This window comes from Notolepis coatsorum, assembly GCF_963971535.1.
Source record: "Notolepis coatsorum genome assembly, chromosome: 16".
NCBI classification, from domain to species: domain Eukaryota; kingdom Metazoa; phylum Chordata; class Actinopteri; order Aulopiformes; family Paralepididae; genus Notolepis; species Notolepis coatsorum.
This window is the reverse complement of record NC_140180.1, coordinates 695,099-716,989: the sequence shown is the minus strand read 5'-3', so window position 1 is coordinate 716,989 and position 21,891 is coordinate 695,099. Positions and strand designations below refer to the sequence as shown.

At 42.9% G+C, this 21,891-nt stretch overlaps 1 protein-coding gene across 1 annotated transcript in view; it reads right to left on the bottom strand.

Moving 5' to 3' along the window:
- Window positions 1-21,891, bottom strand: part of zdhhc24 (zDHHC palmitoyltransferase 24) — a gene marked incomplete at its 3' end in the record, with an annotated part of 58,496 nt that overhangs the window by 32,225 nt on the left and 4,380 nt on the right.

The window sequence follows — 21,891 nt, the reverse complement described above, 5'->3', positions numbered from 1 at the left end:
CCTGTAATAAGAAAGAATATTCTAATTTAGTTTATATATTCCATTTGATTTCATTCTACTTTAATTGTCTGTTAATGTTGATGCACCAAAGGACCCAGACACATCTTTTGTATGTGCAAGCTTACCTGGCAATAAAGACATTTATGATTTCTGATCTAACGTTCCTTGTGTTCATCTAGCACCCTGTGTCCCTCAGTTCCACCCACCTTGCCCTGGAGGGCTGCTGCCCCGGCGTATCTCCTGCGCTTCAGCATGGGTGAGATCACTGTCCACTGGTCGGTTTCAGGCTCATAGCGCTCTGCGGTGTTCAGGTCCACGTATCTGTCATACCCTCCCATGGCGTAGATACAGCCGCCCAACGCGACCACACTGAGGTCACAGCGGCGTGAGTGCATGGGAGCCGCCTGCAGCCAGCTGCGAGTGACGGGGTTGAACCTGTGCACACTGCTGAGATGCTGTACGCCGTCCGAGCCGCCGACGCAGTAGACCAGACCGTGGAGATAAGCGGTGCCGTGGCCCCACCGGGGACTCTCCCCCTCAACGCTCACGTCCATCCATCCACCGGCTCGGATATCGTAAGCCTCCATGGTCGTGCTGCCGCCACCCAGGCCTCCGGTCACGATGCTAAAGCCTCCGATGGCCAATAGGACCTCCTGGGGCAGGCGTGGGCGGGTCAGGGGGTTTGGGAGCCTGTCGGAGCCAGGGGGGTTCAGGACGCTGAGGATGAGGGGCCTGCAGTCAGGGCTGTCCCTCACCACAGGGTTGTTCTGGACGTTGTTCCTGAAGTAGTCAGGCCTCATCAAGCCCATGCGAACCTGGGAAGAGACAAGCAGACAGCGGGTACAACTTAGACATCGGTTGTAGACGGTTTCTGTTGCTAGGGAACAGTTTGTACCCAAATGTTTGAGAACCACTGTACTAGGGAACCTAGTGTTGTTTTAATGTAATGCACAGTAATACAATTATAATTTTTTTTTTTTAATAAATGTTTTTATTTTATTTTATTTTCATACATAAAACAGAACATAACAGTACAATAATAATAATAACAATGACAACAGCGACGACAACAATAATAACAGTAACATGAATCATAATGACCTTGGCAAGAGACAGACAAACAAACAAGAAAAAGTTAAATAATAAAATTAAATTAAAAATAAATGTGGCTCAGGCACTAGCAACCATGTTTGCATATCCGTAATACAGCCGCGGATTTATAGGCGAGGCGACTGAGGCAGCCGCCTTAGGGCCCGCGGGGGGTCTAGGGCCCGGGCCCGGCCCGGGACTGAATGGAGTTGCCGTTCGTTCGTGGGACTGGATGACAGACTGCATTGCGCCATGCCCCGGGGCCCGGGTCCTATGTTCCCCGGGCCCCCTATGTTTCCCATGTTCCAAAAGGGTTCTATGTTCTCCGGGCCGCCTATGTTCCCCCTATGTTTCCCCGGTAGCGATAAAGGCTCGCCCCAGGCTCGCCACAGCAGTGGATGGATTTAAAAGATAGGGCACTTTTATAGATAATTTATTTGTATCGCAACGGAGTCATGGATCTAGTCGTGCCACGTAGCATTATGTCGAATAAATTCAAATAGAATAAACAAGTCTAAAACAAAGACTTTTAAACGAAGTTTAGCCTATTAAATCATTTTATAAGCGTTCGTTGTAGCAGTACTGTCTATCTGTATGTCATGTATGTCATAAATGTCCTGATGAATTGAAAATGGGGGACCCTGATGTAAACAAGACGAAAGTCTTTCTCTGGTCTGCATCCCCTTAACAATTGTGTGTATTGAGCTGTACTGTATTGTACCCATTCTGCAATCTGTTAATTAAGTTTTCAATCAATCAATCAAGCCTGACAGCGTGGGGACAGAGAGAGGAGAGGAGAGGAGAGGAGAGGAGAGGAGAGGAGAGGAGAGGAGAGGAGAGGAGAGGAGAGGAGGAGGAGAGGAGGAGAGGAGAGGAGAGGAGAGGAGAGGAGAGGAGAGGAGAGGAGAGGAGAGGAGAGGAGAGGAGAGGAGAGGAGAGGAGAGAGGAGAGGAGAGGAGGAGAGGAGAGGAGAGGAGAGGGGAGGGCTGGGCTGGGCTGGTGTTCTGCAGATTGTTGCTTCAGTGTTCTCACGCAGACCACAAATAAACGAACGCTTATAAAATGATTTAATAGGCTAAACTTCGTTTAAAAGTCTTTGTTTTAGACTTGTTTATTCTATTTGAATTTATTCGACATAATGCTACGTGGCACGACTAGATCCATGACTCCGTTGCGATACAAATGAATTATCTATGAAAGGCTTTTAAATCCACTGTTGTGGCGAGCCTGGGGCCTGCTTTATATACCGCCGCTGCAGTGCAGAGAACACTCTCCGTGGTGCTGAAACGTTTTTCCTGTTTTATTCCACTATTCCAGGAATTTCCAGAATTGTGTGTGAGAGATATTGGGATCATAGGAGAGAGATGGGAGAGAGACCTGCATGACCAAGCTTGGCTTCACAGTAGAAGAGAGAAGACAAAAGCGATTTGATCACTTTATTTTTTATGACCCTCCATGCTCCGTGACTTTCCTTATTGAAGCGTTCTTATTAATGTCCGTGTTGCGCACACGTGGGAGGAGGGAGGGATGTCCCGGTGACCCTCCATGCTCCGTGACTTTCCTTATTGAAGCGTTCTTATTAATGTCCGTGTTGCGCACACGTGGGAGGAGGGAGGGATGTCCCGGTGCCGGGTCAGGTGGTGTGGGTGGGGGGGGGGGGGGGGGGGTGGGGGGGGGGGGGGGGGGGGGGGGGGCCCGAGCTGGCCCGAGCTGTCAAGAGCTGTCAATCTCGCCTCAGGGCCCGTGGGGCATTCCAACCGCCACTGCCGTAATACAATTAGTTACCTTGGGCAGCAGCAAAGGGATGTGTGTTTTACGGTCCTCACGGGAGTGGTCGATCCAACGGAGGACGGCCTCGAACACCGTCTCCTCGCTCTTCGCGTTCAGGTCATCCCTCTCGATGATGTCCACCAGTTGCTGCGGGGACAGCTCCACAAACTCCTGTGAGACGCGCAACATCTCCTCAAAGTGGCACACGATGAAGAGATGGGCCTTGCGCCTCAGGCCAGGGCAGCAGTAGATGTCCGTGAACCTCCAGATGCCGACACAGTTTTCCAGAGATAGCTGGCCTTCTAGGAAGTCAGAGCACGCTCCTACTATGCCAGTGACGCGAAGCTGGTCTGCAGCCACCAGAAGCTCTTCCACGTTCTCTGCTGTCACCAGCACAAAGCGTGTGTAGGAGTACTCTATGATGAGCTGCATCATACCCGGGGACACCCCAGGGATAGTGTAGACTGCTTTCTCTGAGTCGCTCCAGCGAGTGAAGAGGGCTCTGTGGGACGCAGAGTATAGAGATATCTGATGAGTAAACAGTAAGCAACATTCTGTCCTGTGTAGTATTAGTAGTAATAGTAATAGTCGACTAATCGGTCGAAAGGAGCCGTAGTCGACTGCCAACCTCTTAGAAGCGTGGCTAACGCTAATGGCACGCATACCAGAGGCCAACTGCCTAAGAAAACAGGCACAGAGGCACTGAAAGAGGATTTCACCCATCTAATGAACACACTAGACTAGACAAATATCAAGATGTATCCATCAGTGGACCAATTGCATGCTTTTGCAGAGGACAACAAGCCTTCAGTTGACTCCTTCAGACATTAAGCACCCCACAGCCCAAATGGAATGATAAAAATATATATATATATTATACTATTTTTTTATTTTTTTTTGCCAATCATAGTCGACTATCCAAATCCTTAGTCGGGGACAGCCCTAGTAGTAATATATTTTCACTGTAGAAGTAGGGGAGAGTGGGGTAAGCAGTGCCAAGGGGCAAGAAGTGCCACCCCTGTTATCTAGAAAACCATAGAAGAAGTTGGTCATGTGACAACATATTTTTGAAGAGGCATCCATTTCACTCAACCTGCAAAGAAGGGAGACACCTGGCTTGAGAGGTAAGCACATTTAAGTTCAAGTAAAATTTGTATGATCAAGGTTTTTTTATTGCTGTGTTTGAACAATTATAGACAACTTTGAAAACAGTTCACACATGTTTTAGTGCTTTAGTAAGCTACACCATGCGTCTATACAGTTAGCATGATGCTAGCTCAAAACAGCTGGGGGATGAATTTTTTTCAAAATGGTAGGCTTGGGGTGATTTGTGCCAAAGTGCCTGGGTTAAGTTGTGCCAGATGTTTTGTTTGTTAAGTTGCCCCACCTTATAATTATTAACTATATATATTACTTTATTGTATTTTATTGTTATTGTACATTGTATTCTTACATTTGATCACTAAAACTATGTGATATTCTTAATTTTAGACCAAAATCCATCATGCCACGCAGATATACAAACGGAAGACAGACAGGGTTTCAACTCCTCTTGAGAAGTTGGAAAGAGCAGTGAAAGAGGTGCAACAGGGGAAGACTATACGTCAGGTTGGAAAGGAGATGAAGCTTTTACCACTTTTGAGATTAAAATGATCTGTTTTACAATCAATGGCACAATTTACCCCAGTGTATTCTCTCTAATGTCACAACTTACCCCGCACCGGGGACAAGTTGTGCCACAAAACCACTTTTTTTTCTAAAGCTATATTTCTGAAACAGTTTATTTAAGATCCAAAGTGATTGTCCCCAGGGATGCACAACATCCTAAACTATGTGTACATATTTTAGTTGGGGGCATTACTGTAATCCCCTTGCTTTAAAGGCACTGCTCACCCCACTCTCCCCTATAGGGTCTTAGCACAGTAGAAGTATAGTATCTTTTTACAGTAGAAGTACAGTATAGTATCTGTTTACAAGTATAGTATCTGTTTACAGTAGAAGTACAGTATAGTATCTGTTTACAGTAGAAGTGCAATATAGTACTTTTTTACAGTAGAAGTACAGTATAGTATCTTTTTACAGTAGAAGTACAGTATAGTATCTGTTTACAGTAGAAGTACAGTATAGTATCGGTTTACAGTAGAAGTATAGTATCTGTTTACAGTAGAAGTACAGTATAGTATCTGTTTACAGTAGAAGTACAGTATAGTATCTGTTTACAGTAGAAGCACAGTATAGTATCGGTTTACAGTAGAAGTACAGTATATGTGTACAGTAGAAGTACAGTATAGTATATGTTTACAGTAGAAGCACAGTATAGTATCGGTTTACAGTAGAAGTACAGTATATGTGTACAGTAGAAGTACAGTATAGTATATGTTTACATTATAAGTACAGTATATCATCTGTTTACAGTAGAAGTACAGTATAGTATCTGTTTACAGTATAATTACAGTATAGTATCTTTTTACAGTAGATGTACATCATAGTATATTTTTACAATAGACGTACGGTATAGTATCTGTTTACAGTAGAAGTACAGTATAGTATATGTTTACAGTAGAAGTACAGTATCTGTTTACAGTAGAATTACAGTATATTATCTTTTTAAGTATAGTATAGTATCTGTTTACAGTAGAAGTACAGTATATTATCTGTTTACAGTAGAAGTACAGTATAGTATCTTTTTACAGTAGAAGTACAGTATAGTATCTTTTTACAGTAGACATACAGTATAATATCTCTTTACAGTAGAAGTACAGTATAATATATGTTTACAGTAGAAGTACAGTATAATATCTGTTTACAGTAGAAGTACAGTATAGTATCTGTTTACAGAAAGTACAGTATGGTATCTGTTTACTAACCAAGCTAACCTGAACCAAGCTAACCTGAACCAAGCTAAACTTACCTGAAATAGTCGCTGCAGTCACACAGGAGGGCCTTGTGGGCATTCAACTCAGTGCTGTTGACTTTAATAACCACATCACAGAACCTTCCCTCCAGAGGCAGCTCATTAAGGATTGTACAGGACATTGTTTCCTTTACCGTGTGGGGATTTTAAATTGTATCTACAGAATATATTCAAGCTTACAGACAAGTAGCCGGAAACAACAAGTGATATCTTCACTTGTCTTCTGAGATCTGAGAGCTTCTTCTTCTTCTTCTTATTTGAATTTCCGGCAGAGTAGACGCATCGTGGCGTATTACTGCCCTCCGCAATTCTTTTTATGGGCTCTTCTTCTTCTCCTTCTTCTCCTTCTTCACCTTCTTTTTCTTCTTCTACTGGACCCCGTCATCAACTACATTGTCCATTGGAGTGCAGCTACTGCTGCTACTTCCTGCCTGAGCCCCCCTCCGCGGGACCCACCTTGCCCCCTGCTATCTTATCCTGGGCTGCTTTGTCCCTCGCAGCCTTGTCCCTCGCAGCCCCCTCAGCCAATTCTTTACACACCTCCTTCCAGTCCAGACCTTCCAATCCCAGATGTTGAACCGCTATCCTAACAATCATCTTCACCATCTCTGTTCTACCCGTAACCTCTGCCATACCAGTAACTACCCCTGCCACGAAGGCCACAATACCTAATTTCTCCTCCCTTCCCCTGTCTCTTTCCACCTGCTCTACCCTCACTGCCAAATGCCCTCCTTCAACCCCCTGCACCCTTTCTTGGCTACCCTGTCCTGCCCTGCTAACCGCCCCAGCATACGTCAACTTACCCTCCCTTCTCTCTCTCCGATCCGCGACCTGCTTCATCATCACCTCGCACCCCCGAAACGCTACACTATGCTCCCCACCACAACTACAGCATTTCAGCTTCACTCCCTCTCCACATTTCCCATATTCATGTTCCCCGCCACACCTAGCGCACCTCATCCCCTTCATACACGTGGTAGCTATATGGCCAAACCCCTGGCACCTATAGCACCTAAGAGGATTATGAACAAATTCCCTAACCCTATACATCCTACGCCCTACTAACACCTCCCTAGGAACAACCCCACCCTCAAACGTAATCACTACCGTCCCCGTCACTGCCCTCTCCGCTCCCCTCTTCATCCTTGCTGCACTCTTAACTATGCCATTACGCCTGTCCTCCTTTAGCTCTTCCACCAGCTGCTCTACTGTAACCTCGACCGGTACCCCAACTATCACCCCCTTACATCCCCCCCCCCTCTTCTCCCCTACTCTCGCCACCTTACTTATACCCACCCCCCCAATGCTCTGCATCTTCCTAGCCACCTCCACCTGCCCCTCACTACCACACCCTACGGCCAGATTCCCATCCCACAAAACGTTCACGTACTTTACCTCTCCTAATCGCTCGGCAATGAGTTTGGGCCACTCGAGCCTACCTACTTGACTCTCATCCCTCTCCCCCTCAAGCCTGACCACTATATGGATCACTTCCGCTTTTGCCACATCTTTTCCTGCACCCTCGTCTCCCGGCCCACTTGAGCTATCGTCCCCCCCTTTCTTCCTCTTCCCCCCTTCTCCCCCCCTCTCCTCCCCCCTACTCTCACTATCCCCATCGCTGTCGTTCCTCTCCGTCCGCTTCTTCCTCTTCTTCCTCACCGTATCCCACCCCTCCTCCTCCCTCTCTTCTTTCTCCCTCTCCTCCCCTCTGTACTCCGACTGATCGCGAATATCGGTCGTTAGCTCCATTTGCCGTTCTTCCTCATCCTTCTTCTTCTTCTTTACACCATCCGACTCCTTCCCTTTGTCTTCCACCATCTCCGAGGCCTCCTTCTCACTTCCCTCTCCGTTATCGGTCGTTAGCTCCATTTGCCGTTCTTCCTCTTCCTTCTTCTTCTTCTTTACACCATCCGACTCCTTCCCTTTGTCTTCCACCATCTCCGAGACCTCCTTCTCACTTCCCTCTCCACACGTCACACCCCGAGGGGACACTGGGCTCGCACCCGGTGACTCGCGTCCCTCCTGACGAAAGCCCTCATTCCACTCGCTCCCATCTCGATTCACCCAAAACCCTGGACTGTCTTGCTCCGGCCGGGGCCATTCACGAGGAATCCACTCTCCCCGCTCTCCATAAGCTGCAGCGCTCGCCTTCCACCACCGCTCACTCCCCCTCATGTTAGTATTCCATCTTTCCATAGGTAGACCTTCACCATCTCCCCTCTGAGAGCTTCTTCTTCTTCTTCTTATTTGAATTTCCGGCAGTGTAGACGCATCGTGGCGTATTACTGCCCTCCACAATTCTTGCTTCGTCCACACTTGAGAAAGTTTACACTCCTCTTCTTCTTCTTCTCATCTTCAAAACACATTTCTATCGTCTCTGTCTCCTTCTTCTCTGCTCCTCTTGTCATACAATCACAATACAAACATCATCTCCTCTCTTGGAGGGCCCCCCCAAGAGGGGGAACCCTCCATTCTGAGAACTTCTGAGAGAATGAGAATTGTTGAATATATACTGTACACAAATGTTCTAGAATGTGCTATTATGACATCATACTGTGACATCACAAATGTCCTAGATTGTACTATTATGACATCATACTGTGACATCACAAATGTTCTAGAATGTTTGATTATGACATCATACTGTGACATCACAAATGTTCTAGAATGTTTGATTATGACATCATACTGTGACATCACCATCCTTCTCCACTTTTAAATTAGCTATAAAGAGGTGGATCATAAGTAGCAGAAGCTGGGAGTAGTGAAAAAAGGGTTTTAATATGTGTTGTTCCTTTTTTATTCTTTTATTGTCTATAAAATGGAATATTATTGTATGTATTTTTTTGTTTTTATACCACACATCCTGACATACAGACACTACAAACACCCACGTCCACACACCAGTACATAAATCCACTGACACCAATGATGAAGGACCACAATGGAAACAAGCCTATGGCTTTATTGTGTTTTTTATGAAATCCTATTGGTAAATGGAGAAAATGTATACCTGTTTTCATATTGTGATCCAATGTATATGTGTGATTTTTCCATTCTAAACCAATAAACTATTCAATCAATCAATCAATCAATCACAAATGTTCTAGAATGTTTGATTATGACATCATACTGTGACATCACAAATGTATAGTATATGTTTACAGTATAAGTACAGTATAGTATCGTTTACAGTAGAAGTACAGTATCTGTTTACAGTATAATTACAGTATATTATCTTTTTAAGTATAGTATCTGTTTACAGTAGAAGTACAGTATATTATCTGTTTACAGTAGAAGTACAGTATAATATCTGGTTACAGTAGAAGTACAGTATAGTATCTGTTTACAGAAAGTACAGTATGGTATCTGTTTACTAACCAAGCTAACCTGAACCAAGCTAACCTGAACCAAGCTAAACTTACCTGAAATAGTCGCTGCAGTCACACAGGAGGGCCTTGTGGGCATTAAACTCAGTGCTGTTGACTTTAATAACCACATCACAGAGCCTTCCCTCCAGAGGCAGCTCATTAAGGATTGTACAGGACATTGTTTCTTTTTCCAGGTGGGGATTTTAAATTGTATCTACAGAATATATTCAAGCTTACAGACAAGTAGCCGGAAATAACAAGTGATATCTTCACTTGTCTTCTGAGATCTGAGATCTTCGGAGAGAATTGTTGAATATATATAGAACACAAATGTTCTAGAATGTTCTATTATGACATCATACTGTGACATCACAAATGTCCTAGATTGTACTATTATGACATCATACTGTGACATCACAAATGTTCTAGAATGTTTGATTATGACATCATACTGTGACATCACAAATGTTCTAGAATGTTTGATTATGACATCATACTGTGACATCACAAATGTTTTAGAATGTTTGATTATGACATCATACTGTGACATCACAAATGTTCTAGAATGTTTGATTATGACATCATACTGTGACATCACAAATGTTCTAGAGTGTTTGGTTATGACATCATACTGTGACATCACAAATGTTCTAGAATGTTTGATTATGACATCATGCTGTGATATCAAAAATGTTCTAGAATGTTTGATTATGACATCATACTGTGACATCACAAATGTTCTAGAATGTTTGATTATGACATCATACTGTGACATCACAAATGTTCTAGAATGTGCTATTATGACATCATACTGTGACATCCCAAATGTTCTAGAATGTCCTATTATGACATCATACTGTGACATCACAAATGGTCTAGAATGTTTGATTATGACATCATACTGTGACATCCAGTTATTATTAAAGGCCAACTTGCAGGTTAAACCCTACTCTTCAATTATGGGTAGTTTACATCATTGGTATCTAATTTCATTATTTATTTTTGTCCATTTGACGCCGGAAATGCCACTCAGAAAGGGTTAAAAAGGTCCACGCACGAATAACATGTATGGAGCAAATCAAAAAGCTTATCAGACGCTAGCAGGGCCGTGACGTCACTCCAGGTAACTTTCCCTACTTCTGATCCACTACAATGGAGTTTGACAAGTGCAGAAAGCTATTTCCTTGATCCATATGGACGCCTTACAAGACGCAAATGGGTTTAATCGTCAGAGACTTTGATGGACCAGCTACAACTGGTTGAAACAAGGTAGTTATAAGGTTTTTAATGTCGTAAAAAAGAACTACATGTACCACTAGGCAGCATGTTGTTCAGTACAGCAGCGCTACTGGTCTGTGGGCTGTCACCTGTTCCCCGTCCGGGTCATAGTACCAAGCTGGCTATATGGCTCTGGCTAACGTTACCCCACTAACGTTAGCATTATGTCTACTGTCGTGCATGTAAAAGAGTTTTGGGAACGAGTAAAATGTGCAGGTCCTCTTCTCAGGCCTGTGGGGCAAAGCACTGCACACGCAACATGCACAGGACTTTAGAGGGGCAGGTGCTCTAAGGCTGAAAAGGGCACTACACTTTTGTGTATATATTAACCGAGCGCGCGTAGTTTTTAAGAGCCCTTTTCGGGCGGGGGGCCCCCTTTTTATGCTTTTTGGGGGGTTTTGGTGATCAAATATTGAATATTGAACTATAATAATCAGTGCAGGAGCTCACTTATCCTTGAAAGACTCTTTTATCACTGACTTAAAAGGCCCATACATCTCCATAAATGTTCAGGGGGGAGGGAATAAGTGCTTACCCTACAGACCCCAAGAAGTGCTGTATATTCTGTATTGTTTAATATAAATGCATTTTTTATTCCAATCCCGATTTGTATTTGAGATTCCCAAATCCCATCGGACTTGACTTCTTCGTGTCCCTCAATGAGTGTAATACCAGCATTCAACTGTATGCGCCACAGCGGTTTCTATCATCATCATCATCACCACCCACGCTATGCATAAAATATAGGTCCGCGGAGAGGCACGCTGAGGAGGCCGTGCAAACTGCAATGGAATATGGGGCATCTCTCTCTCTTTACCTAATATTTTGATTCTATCCTGACATTTTTCAGTTGGAAGGGCAGTCTATATGCGTAAAAAAAAACGAAAAAAAAAAAAACGTATTATTATTATTATTTTTGTTCAAAAAGGGCACTTTTTTGATGTGGCTCAAAAAGGCAGGTGCTCAAGCACCCCTTGGCCTCTATGTGTGCACGTGCCTGCGTCCGGGTCATAGTATCAAGCTGGCTATATGGCTCTAGCTAACGTTACCACGCTAACGTTAGCATTATGTCTACTGTCTTGCATGTAAAAGAGTTTTGGGAACGAGTAAAATGTGCAGGTCCTCTTCTCAGACCTGTGGGGCAAAGCACTGCACACGCATCATGCCGGCTAGCAAGCTACACGTCGCGGCATGTTGATACGATAGTAGCCCCCTCGGATAGCACTCGGTGCATCACAGTCACGAAACGGGCTACCACGATAGCTATTAGCTAACTAACGTTACAAGCTCAAACACCTTATAACTACTACTATTGTCGTGTCCATAAGTTCCCTGGCAGAATACTTGTGAGGACAAAGGTATACAAAGAGGAGAGAACCATTTTAAATCGGGCCATGTTAGGAGTTTCGAGAATGCTGGCTACCAAGCTAAGCTACGTTAGCTAAATTAGCTACTAACGTTATATACACACAATATGTACAACGACACAATGATTTACATTATTACAAATATGGTAACGTGGTTGTGGCTTTTACAAATAGTGGTTAGCTTTAGAGATGAATGGCTATGATCACGGAGCAATAGTGTTAGGTGAAACAGAGACTAGCTCCTCGGCTAGTAGTAACAAGAATTGATTGATTGATTGATTGAAAAGTTTATTAACAGATTGCAGAATGGGTACAGTACAGTACAGCTCAATACATACAATTGTTAAGGGGATGCAGACCAGAGAAAGACTTTCGTCTTGTTTACATCAGGGTCCCCCATTTTCAATTCATCATAACATATATGACATACATGACATACAGATACAGTACTGCTACATCTATACATTTATGACATATCAGATTTGCAAATACAGTACTGTTTGTGATACAAAAGTGTCCAGAAAAGGAGTGTATATACATTTGGCGTAGAAACTGTACATTGGAGGAGGTTGGATGGGTTGGGTGGGTTGGGTGAGGGCTGTACATTGGAGGTGGGGGGGGGAGGGGGGGTTGGGTAGGGGACACACACACATTTTACACTGTACATTGGAATACTGGAGAAGGCTCCTTGCTTCCTGCCACTACCTGCCGGTGACTCTCAGAGCCCCTGCTGCCCTGTACCTGGTGTGACGTCATCATTAAGATGACACACGCACGCTATGAAACATGGATTAAAATATGCATGTGCGTGGAGGTTGTGGTTTGGTCGACAAAATGTTTGATAAAAATGCTAAAACTGGGTCAATTTCGAAAAATAAATTCCCCCTCTTCATGAAAGTCAGCATTGCCCTAGTCACATTGTTTATTGAACAAAAATACAACCTGCAAGTTGGCCTTTAACGGCGTTACTAACGGCGTTCGTTTTTTCAGTAACGAGTAATCTCGTATTTAATGTTGCCCAGTTGTGGCCTGTTGAGGGGCAATACATATCAAAAGTTCCAAAACATCTATTGTGTTTGTATTTGTATGATCCACTATATAAACATATTCATTATAATATCTACATACATGGCATTTGATTGGAGGCTAGTCTCACTTTGTCCCACAGCAACATTAAAATAGTTTAGATTTGTGTATGTTGTTTATGTAAATTAAAACATTTACTTGAAAGTAACGCAAGGGTCTGTAGGGTAAGCACTTATTCCCTCCGCCCTGAACATTTATGGAGATGTATGGGCCCCCAAAAATAGCACAGGCCCTCAGGAGCTGTAGAGAGCATCCTGACCGGAAACATCACTGCCTGGTATGGAAACAGCACGGCACAGGACAAGAAGGCCCTACAGAAAGTGGTGCGCTCAGCCGAGCGTACCACGGGTATTGCACTACCCCCCCTGCAGGTTCTATACAACAAGAGGTGCAAATCCAGAGCCTGCAGGATAATGAAAGACCCTCACCACCCCAATAACAGCCTGTTTCAGCTGCTGAGGTCAGGCAGACGCCTGCAAATCCTAGCTACTAGGACAGAGCGGCTTAGGCTCAGCTTCTTCCCCCAGGCCATCAGAGCCATGAACAATGTACATTGAGTGCTCAGAACATTGAACTGTCCACACACAAGCACACATGAACACACACACGACACGCACACTGTGCACGCTCACACACGAGCAGCCACTTAACACTTTAACATGAGCGGGCACACACTCATGTCGCACACACGCACACTTATGGCCAAAGGAAAGGACACTTTAAATTAGAATAACAGGAACAGTGTATTGCACTACCAAAGCTAACTAGCATGTCACACATGCGCTGTAAATAACTATGTACAGATACCGAGATGTCACTCCATGTTACCTGCTATCTGTTACTGCACAATGTTGTTTCTTCTTTTGATTCTATTATATGTACCACTGTATTGCACATCGTTGCGGGCAAGACCACCCGCATTTCATTGTATACCTGTATGCCGTGACAATTAAAACTCTTGACTTGACTTGACTTTTCAGCCTTTGAGCACCTGCCCCTCTAAAGTCCTGTGCACTGCCCTGCAGTACGGCTCAATACACACAATTGTTACGGGGATGCAGACCAGAGAAAGACTTTCGTCTTGTTTACATCAGGGTCCCCCATTTTCAGAATGGTCTGTTTTATTGAAATCGTCACAGCAGTATAGTTTATTTATACTGTGTGTGTGTGTGTGTGTGTGTGTGTGTGTGTGTGTGTGTGTGTGTGTGTGTGTGTGTGTGTGTGTGTGTGTACTGGAATGAGTGCATGTGGGATTGATGTGGTGATACTTCCTGACTTGTAGCCTATTGTGTCTTGGCAGTAAAGCTGTGAGTACAGTGGTGAGTCCAGGGTGGACATTTACCATGCATTTTATAAGCTCTTTTTGCATGAAATTGCAAAGAAATTGCATGTAGATGTGTTTGAAACAGTGAGGATGAGAAATGGTCTGATCTTGCTGTAAACAAATAGTTTTTGATTTGCCTTCTTGACTAAGCTATTGTTGTGATGTGTGTAAGTGAGGTGTGTGTCAAGAGTTACTCAAAGGTATAAATTACTACCTGTTGTCTTTAACTATAGTGTCTGTCTGCTGTCTTCATAACCACACTGTGTCTGTACTTCTTTATTACAATTTTTTATCTCCCGTCCTCCCCAATTTTTTAACTCACCTCACCAGCCACTACTGACACACACATTGGGGGATGTTTTATAAATATAATATAATAATTTGTGCTTCACCTAAAAATTTGGTCAGCAGCCTCCACTGATCCCTTACCTACTCTTACTAGTTACCCTGCTGGCCAGTATGACTTACTACCATAATGTCTTTATACCTGTATCACTGTACATATTAATACTATATCTATATATGTACATATCCCTTACCTACTCTTACTAGTTACCCTGCTGGCCAGTATGACTTACTACCATAGTGTCTTTATACCTGTATCACTCTACATATTAATACTATATCTATATATGTACATATCCCTTACCTACTCTTACTAGTTACCCTGCTGGCCAGTATGACTTACTACCATAGTGTCTTTATACCTGTATCACTGTACATATGTACATGTGTACATACAACTATGTACATACATCTGATTATTAGCACTATTGCTCAGTGGTACAAATTTATATATTTTATACCCACTGAAATCACCTGTACATTGTATATTACTGTTGCACTTTACTGTTATATTTGCACTCTGGTTGGATGACAAACCATATTTTGGTTGTATTGTACTTGTGCTGCATGATGACAATACAATTAAAGGTAAAGGTAAAGACAACTTTGAACTGTTGAACAGTAATCCAGAAGTATTTTATTGCACTGTAAAAAAAATATATATATATTTGATCTATTCTATTCTACTATTTTATTGCACTGCACTATTTTACTCTGTCTATTTTGTCTTACTTTTTATTATTGTCTATTTAAAACTGAATCAACCCATAAACGAGGTGGCCTGTTGGGTCTATGCTTTTACCAACGCGTTCGTGTTTCCGGGTTCCCGTTTTGCGCTCTGATTGGCCAGGTCATGTGACATGTGCGCCAATCGTGGGACGGCAAGTTCTGCGCCTATTTCCGGGTCTAACAGCCTGCAAACTACCTAACACCTAGTTTATCACTGGTTAAGCTTAGGCGACTCTTTCGCAGTTGGTTAAGGTTAGAGTTTGGAATCAGGGCTGGTGTTCTATCGCCCTGCTCTAAGACAAACTCTAACCTTAACCAACTTCGAAAGAGCGCCTAAGCTTAACACTTAAAGCTTTTACACTTATGGTATGGTGTAAAAAAAATAAAATAAAAAAAATGCACAGAACAGATGTTAGGGTTTTAAATAAGGACGTTTATGGTGTTTCTTGTAATAATAATAATAATTTGCACTAAGGGATGCTGTAACTGTTATCTAAAAATAAAAATAAAAAGGGAGATGTTACAAGAGAATGGGATTGTTATATAAACCCCCCCACAATGGTGTGTGTGTTTGGTACGGTCCAGCAGGGACCAGGATGTAAGCTACGCTGTTGCGTTATGGGTTGGCAATACAGACGCACAGTGGATATACACGCTCTAGTCTCCCGTCTCGTTATTTAACGCAAACAATAATCTATAACAGATCAGACAGATTTGTATGTAAACAAAACAAATAAAAAACCCAAACCATCTTCATTGGTTCAGTGTGTATACATTCCTTAACACTTTAACCGCCGAAAACGCCGGAACTCGTCATTCCCCGCCATGCTCATTCCGCCGAGGACGCCTTAACTCGTCTTTGATGTCAATATTTCAAAAATCTGTCATCGAAATCATATTTCCTTTCCGGGGCCCTGAGACACAAGTGTGATCTCCTCTCAACTATCTAGCGGTTCAAGAGCGCCATCTGGTGGCCGATCGGCAGATCGCCAACCGGATATTAACCTTTGAACCAGTAGTACTCATGCAAATGTGGTCCGGCCACTCTCTATAGCTCCCGCGACTCCATCTTGAAACACTGGATAATAGATCGCTCGCCCTAACTCAATAAACAACGTTATTTGGACGTATATACTATTATACAACCTGGAAATGGATCGGGCATTTCTACATCCCATAATCGAAAACGGTCTACTGATCGTCCAACGGCGCGAGGAACATACAGTAATATTCAGCGTTATATTCTAACGTGTTCAATATAAACTGCTATGATGAACATATGACCCACTCTGGATGAATCATCTAACGTTGCCCACGGAATTATAAACGATCCCCCGCCCATCCGGTCATCATCAGATCATACGTAGATCATTCTAGAAGTACGTCCAGTTGAAATTTTTCATCTCGCGCCGATCGCTACCAAACTGTATTTCATCATCAATATAATGCATTTAGGGCTATAAATCACGTTCTGAAGAAAGCTGCAGAAAACGATAAAAACATACTTATACTTTAGACCATATTTTAGTATGAATATGTGAATGAAAAAGTTTAACGTTGCTACACCCTTAACAATACATATAGGACCTTGAATGGGCCATAATAATGGCAATGTAGCAATAGAATTTAAAAAGTTATAGCCCTGCAAAGAAGGGGAACTTCTCCATAGACAAATAGAGCTGGCGAGGGATGGTAAATTATGAATTTAACCCATGGCGATCAAAGTGTTAACACAACATTGTTAATAGCTTACAATAGCCTAAACCCTTTCACTACCACACTATAGAAGGTTAACCCTTTACTTAATCGATTAGGGGTGTAACAATGCATCGATCCTAAGGTGACGATTCAACTGCATCAATTATTTTTTAATGTATTTTAATGTAGATTTTCTGAGTTTTTGAGTCATGCCGAGTGAATCAGTTCCCCCAGCCACATTTGTGTATACATTTTTTGGGGGGGGGGGGGATTAACTGATCGAAAATGTATCGAATCGCATCGAATCGTGGTCTACTATCGATAGTAAAGGGTTAACCTTCTGTAGTGTGGTAGTGAAAGGGTTAACCATTTGCCGTGCTGCAGTGAAAGGGTTAACCTTATGTGTTGTCGCAGTTAAAGGGTTAACCGTTCGGTAGTGCGGCAGTGAAAGTGTTAAAGACACAGTAGCTTTCAAATAATCATTTCATCAATGAGTTACAAATTGAGGAACAACATGTAAATGAGACCTTGTCTCAATGTGATTTTACCTGTTTAAATAAAGGCTAAATAAAACATTATAACTGGCAATAAACTCTTAACTATAAACAGTATTTTGGCTGCAGTGTAGATGTCAAACATTTAATGAAAGACAAGCTGATGGCACATTTTTAAGGCCATAAGAATAAGGTCACGCAAAAAAAGAAAAGAAAAACTCCCAAAATATGATGTTCGGGTAAAGTTAGGGTTGGCAACAAACTTGTGCAACAAAACAGTGGTTCAACAGACGTTGTGTTACGTTACAATACAAAGTGCAGCCTGTAGGAGGAGCTGTCGGAGGAGCAAAGTGCAGCGTTATAAATCGGAATCTGTTTTTAGTCCACCATTTACACACACAGTAGACAGTACCGACGTAAACAAACCTTTTTACGGTCACAAATTAGAGCAAAAGCTATTTAAAAACATAGATTTTTTTTAGATCAACTAGAGAATGAAAAGACATGTCTGCATAACTATTTTAAATTTTTTGGTGGTGGGGCTGGCCACTTGTTTACCTTTAGATCGCAGTTTGGGCCTTTAACAAAGCTCATTGTTTACTACTGAAGTCCACCATGTTGTGTGATATTTCTACTGAAGTCCACCATTTTGTGTGATATTTCTACTGAAGTCCACCATTTTGTGTGATATTTCTACTGAAGTCCACCATTTTGTGTGATTTCTACTGAAGTCCACCATTTTGTGTGATATTTCGACTGAAGTCCACCATTTTGTGTGATTTTGTGTGATATTTCTACTGAAGTCCACCATTTTGTGTGATATTTCTACTGAAGTCCACCATTTTGTGTGATATTTCTACTGAAGTCCACCATGTTGTGTGATATTTCTACTGAAGTCCACCATGTTGTGTGATATTTCTACTGAAGTCCACCATTTTGTGTGATATTTCTACTGAAGTCCACCATTTTGTGTGATATTTCTACTGAAGTCCACGATTTTGTGTGATATTTCTACTGAAGTCCACCATTTTGTGTGATATTTCTACTGAAGTCCACCATTTTGTGTGATTTCTACTGAAGTCCACCATTTTGTGTGATATTTCTACTGAAGTCCACCATTTTGTGTGATATTTCTACTGAAGTCCACGATTTTGTGTGATATTTCTACTGAAGTCCACCATTTTGTGTGATATTTCTACTGAAGTCCACCATTTTGTGTGATATTTCTACTGAAGTCCACCATGTTGTGTGATATTTCTACTGAAGTCCACCATTTTGTGTGATATTTCTACTGAAGTCCACCATTTTGTGTGATATTTCTACTGAAGTCCACCATTTTGTGTGATATTTCTACTGAAGTCCACCATGTTGTGTGATATTTCTACTGAAGTCCACCATTTTGTGTGATATTTCTACTGAAGTCCACCATTTTGTGTGATATTTCTACTGAAGTCCACCATTTTGTGTGATTTTGTGTGATATTTCTACTGAAGTCCACCATTTTGTGTGATATTTCTACTGAAGTCCACCATGTTGTGTGATATTACTACTGAAGTCCACCATGTTGTGTGATATTACTACTGAAGTCCACCATGTTGTGTGATATTTCTACTGAAGTCCACCATTTTGTGTGATGTTTCTACTGAAGTCCACCATTTTGTGTGATATTTCTACTGAAGTCCACCATGTTGTGTGATATTTCTACTGAAGTCCACCATTTTGTGTGATATTTCTACTGAAGTCCACCATGTTGTGTGATATTTCTACTGAAGTCCACCATGTTGTGTGATATTTCTACTGAAGTCCACCATTTTGTGTGATGTTTCTACTGAAGTCCACCATTTTGTGTGATATTTCTACTGAAGTCCACCATGTTGTGTGATATTTCTACTGAAGTCCACCATTTTGTGTGATGTTTCTACTGAAGTCCACCATTTTGTGTGATGTTTCTACTGAAGTCCACCATGTTGTGTGATATTTCTACTGAAGTCCACCATTTTGTGTGATATTTCTACTGAAGTCCACCATTTTGTGTGATATTTCTACTGAAGTCCACCATGTTGTGTGATATTTCTACTGAAGTCCACCATTTTGTGTGATATTTCTACTGAAGTCCACCATTTTGTGTGATATTTCTACTGAAGTCCACCATTTTGTGTGATTTCTACTGAAGTCCACCATTTTGTGTGATTTTGTGTGATATTTCGACTGAAGTCCACCATTTTGTGTGATGTTTCTACTGAAGTCCACCATGTTGTGTGATATTTCTACTGAAGTCCACCATGTTGTGTGATATTTCTACTGAAGTCCACCATTTTGTGATATTTCTACTGAAGTCCACCATGTTGTGTGATATTTCTACTGAAGTCCACCATGTTGTGTGATGTTTCTACTGAAGTCCACCATTTTGTGTGATATTTCTACTGAAGTCCACCATTTTGTGATATTTCTACTGAAGTCCACCATGTTGTGTGATATTTCTACTGAAGTCCACCATGTTGTGTGATATTTCTACTGAAGTCCACCATTTTGTGTGATATGTTTCTACTGAAGTCCACCATTTTGTGTGATATTTCACGTCGGAAACTAGTTTATGCAAATAAACCAGACGCCACATGAGGCAGTCAAGAGGGGCTTTACGTAAAACTCAGGATGGGATTCCCTTCCACCCTGTTCCCACCCGAGCTGTCAATAGGGAGGTGTAGTGGTTACTGCCTGGTCAATAGGGAGGTGTAGTGGTTACTGCCTGGTCAATAGGGAGGTGTAGTGGTTACTTCCTGGTCTATAGGGAGGTGTAGTGGTTACTTCCTGGTCTATATGGAGGTGTAGTGGTTACTTCCTGGTCTATAGGGAGGTGTAGTGGTTACTTCCTGGTCTATAGGGAGGTGTAGTGGTTACTTCCTGGTCTATAGGGAGGTGTAGTGGTTACTTCCTGGTCTATAGGGAGGTGTAGTGGTTACTTCCTGGTCTATAGGGAGGTGTAGTGGTTACTTCCTGGTCAATAGGGAGGTGTAGTGGTTACTTCCTGGTCAATAGGGAGGAGTAGTGGTTACTTCCTGGTCAATAGGGAGGTGTAGTGGTTACTTCCTGGTCTATAGGGAGGTGTAGTGGTTACTTCCTGGTCTATAGGGAGGTGTAGTGGTTACTTCCTGGTCTATAGGGAGGTGTAGTGGTTACGTCCTGGTCTATAGGGAGGTGTAGTGGTTACTTCCTGGTCTATAGGGAGGTGTAGTGGTTACTTCCTGGTCTATAGGGAGGTGTAGTGGTTACTTCCTGGTCTATAGGGAGGTGTAGTGGTTACTTCCTGGTCTATAGGGAGGTGTAGTGGTTACGTCCTGGTCTATAGGGAGGTGTAGTGGTTACTTCCTGGTCTATAGGGAGGTGTAGTGGTTACTTCCTGGTCTATAGGGAGGTGTAGTGGTTACTTCCTGGTCTATAGGGAGGTGTAGTGGTTACTTCCTGGTCTATAGGGAGGTGTAGTGGTTACTTCCTGGTCTATAGGGAGGTGTAGTGGTTACTTCCTGGTCTATAGGGAGGTGTAGTGGTTACGTCCTGGTCTATAGGGAGGTGTAGTGGTTACTTCCTGGTCTATAGGGAGGTGTAGTGGTTACTTCCTGGTCTATAGGGAGGTGTAGTGGTTACGTCATTGCCGTTTCCGGCCCCGGCCCACCTCGCAAAATTGCAACGTATTTCCCCATTGCCCATTTCTAAATCGACTTGTTTAAAACAAATAAAGCGTGAACATTTGCATGGTGTACCTTTTGCCATTGTGCAAAAATGGAAAGCTTTTCAATGTTCATGAGGCAGAATTGTTACAATAGCCGATAATCCATTTCCCCCGATGATAAATGCCTATACGGGTGGACCTCGCGGGCATTTGTGGGCAAAGTGACATCAGACTACACCTCCCTATAAGGTCAATAAGACGCTAATGATTGTAGCCCGAGTGGGCGTGACTCTCATGTCCTGTCATTCATGACCGTTTGATCACGCCCACAAAAGGTGTCAAGGTCAGAGGTCAGTCTTTGCCAGTTGGGGTATGAATCAATATTCTTATTTTTTGGAAAGCACTGAAACGTTAAATCATAACAATCAATAAAAAAAGAATGTCCCGTTCCTGTAGTATCTTTCATATTAATTTCCAGAACAAAAACACTGTTGGATTTCATTGTTGATCTTCGGAGGCGTGTTCAAAGATAACGAGCCTCGTTTAGTCACACAGTGTAGCGACAGCTGCTCAACGTGCCACAGAGGGGTCAAGGTTCGACCTCCTCGTCTGATCATGTCGTCTCGCCGCCGTCACCACCCCCCCCCCCCCCCCCCCCCCCCCCAGCTGCGGCCCCCTCTCGACGACGGCCCTCTCGACGTCACACGGTCCGCCGTTGTTACCGGGGGGGGGCGGCGGGCTCCAGCGAGCCGGTGACCT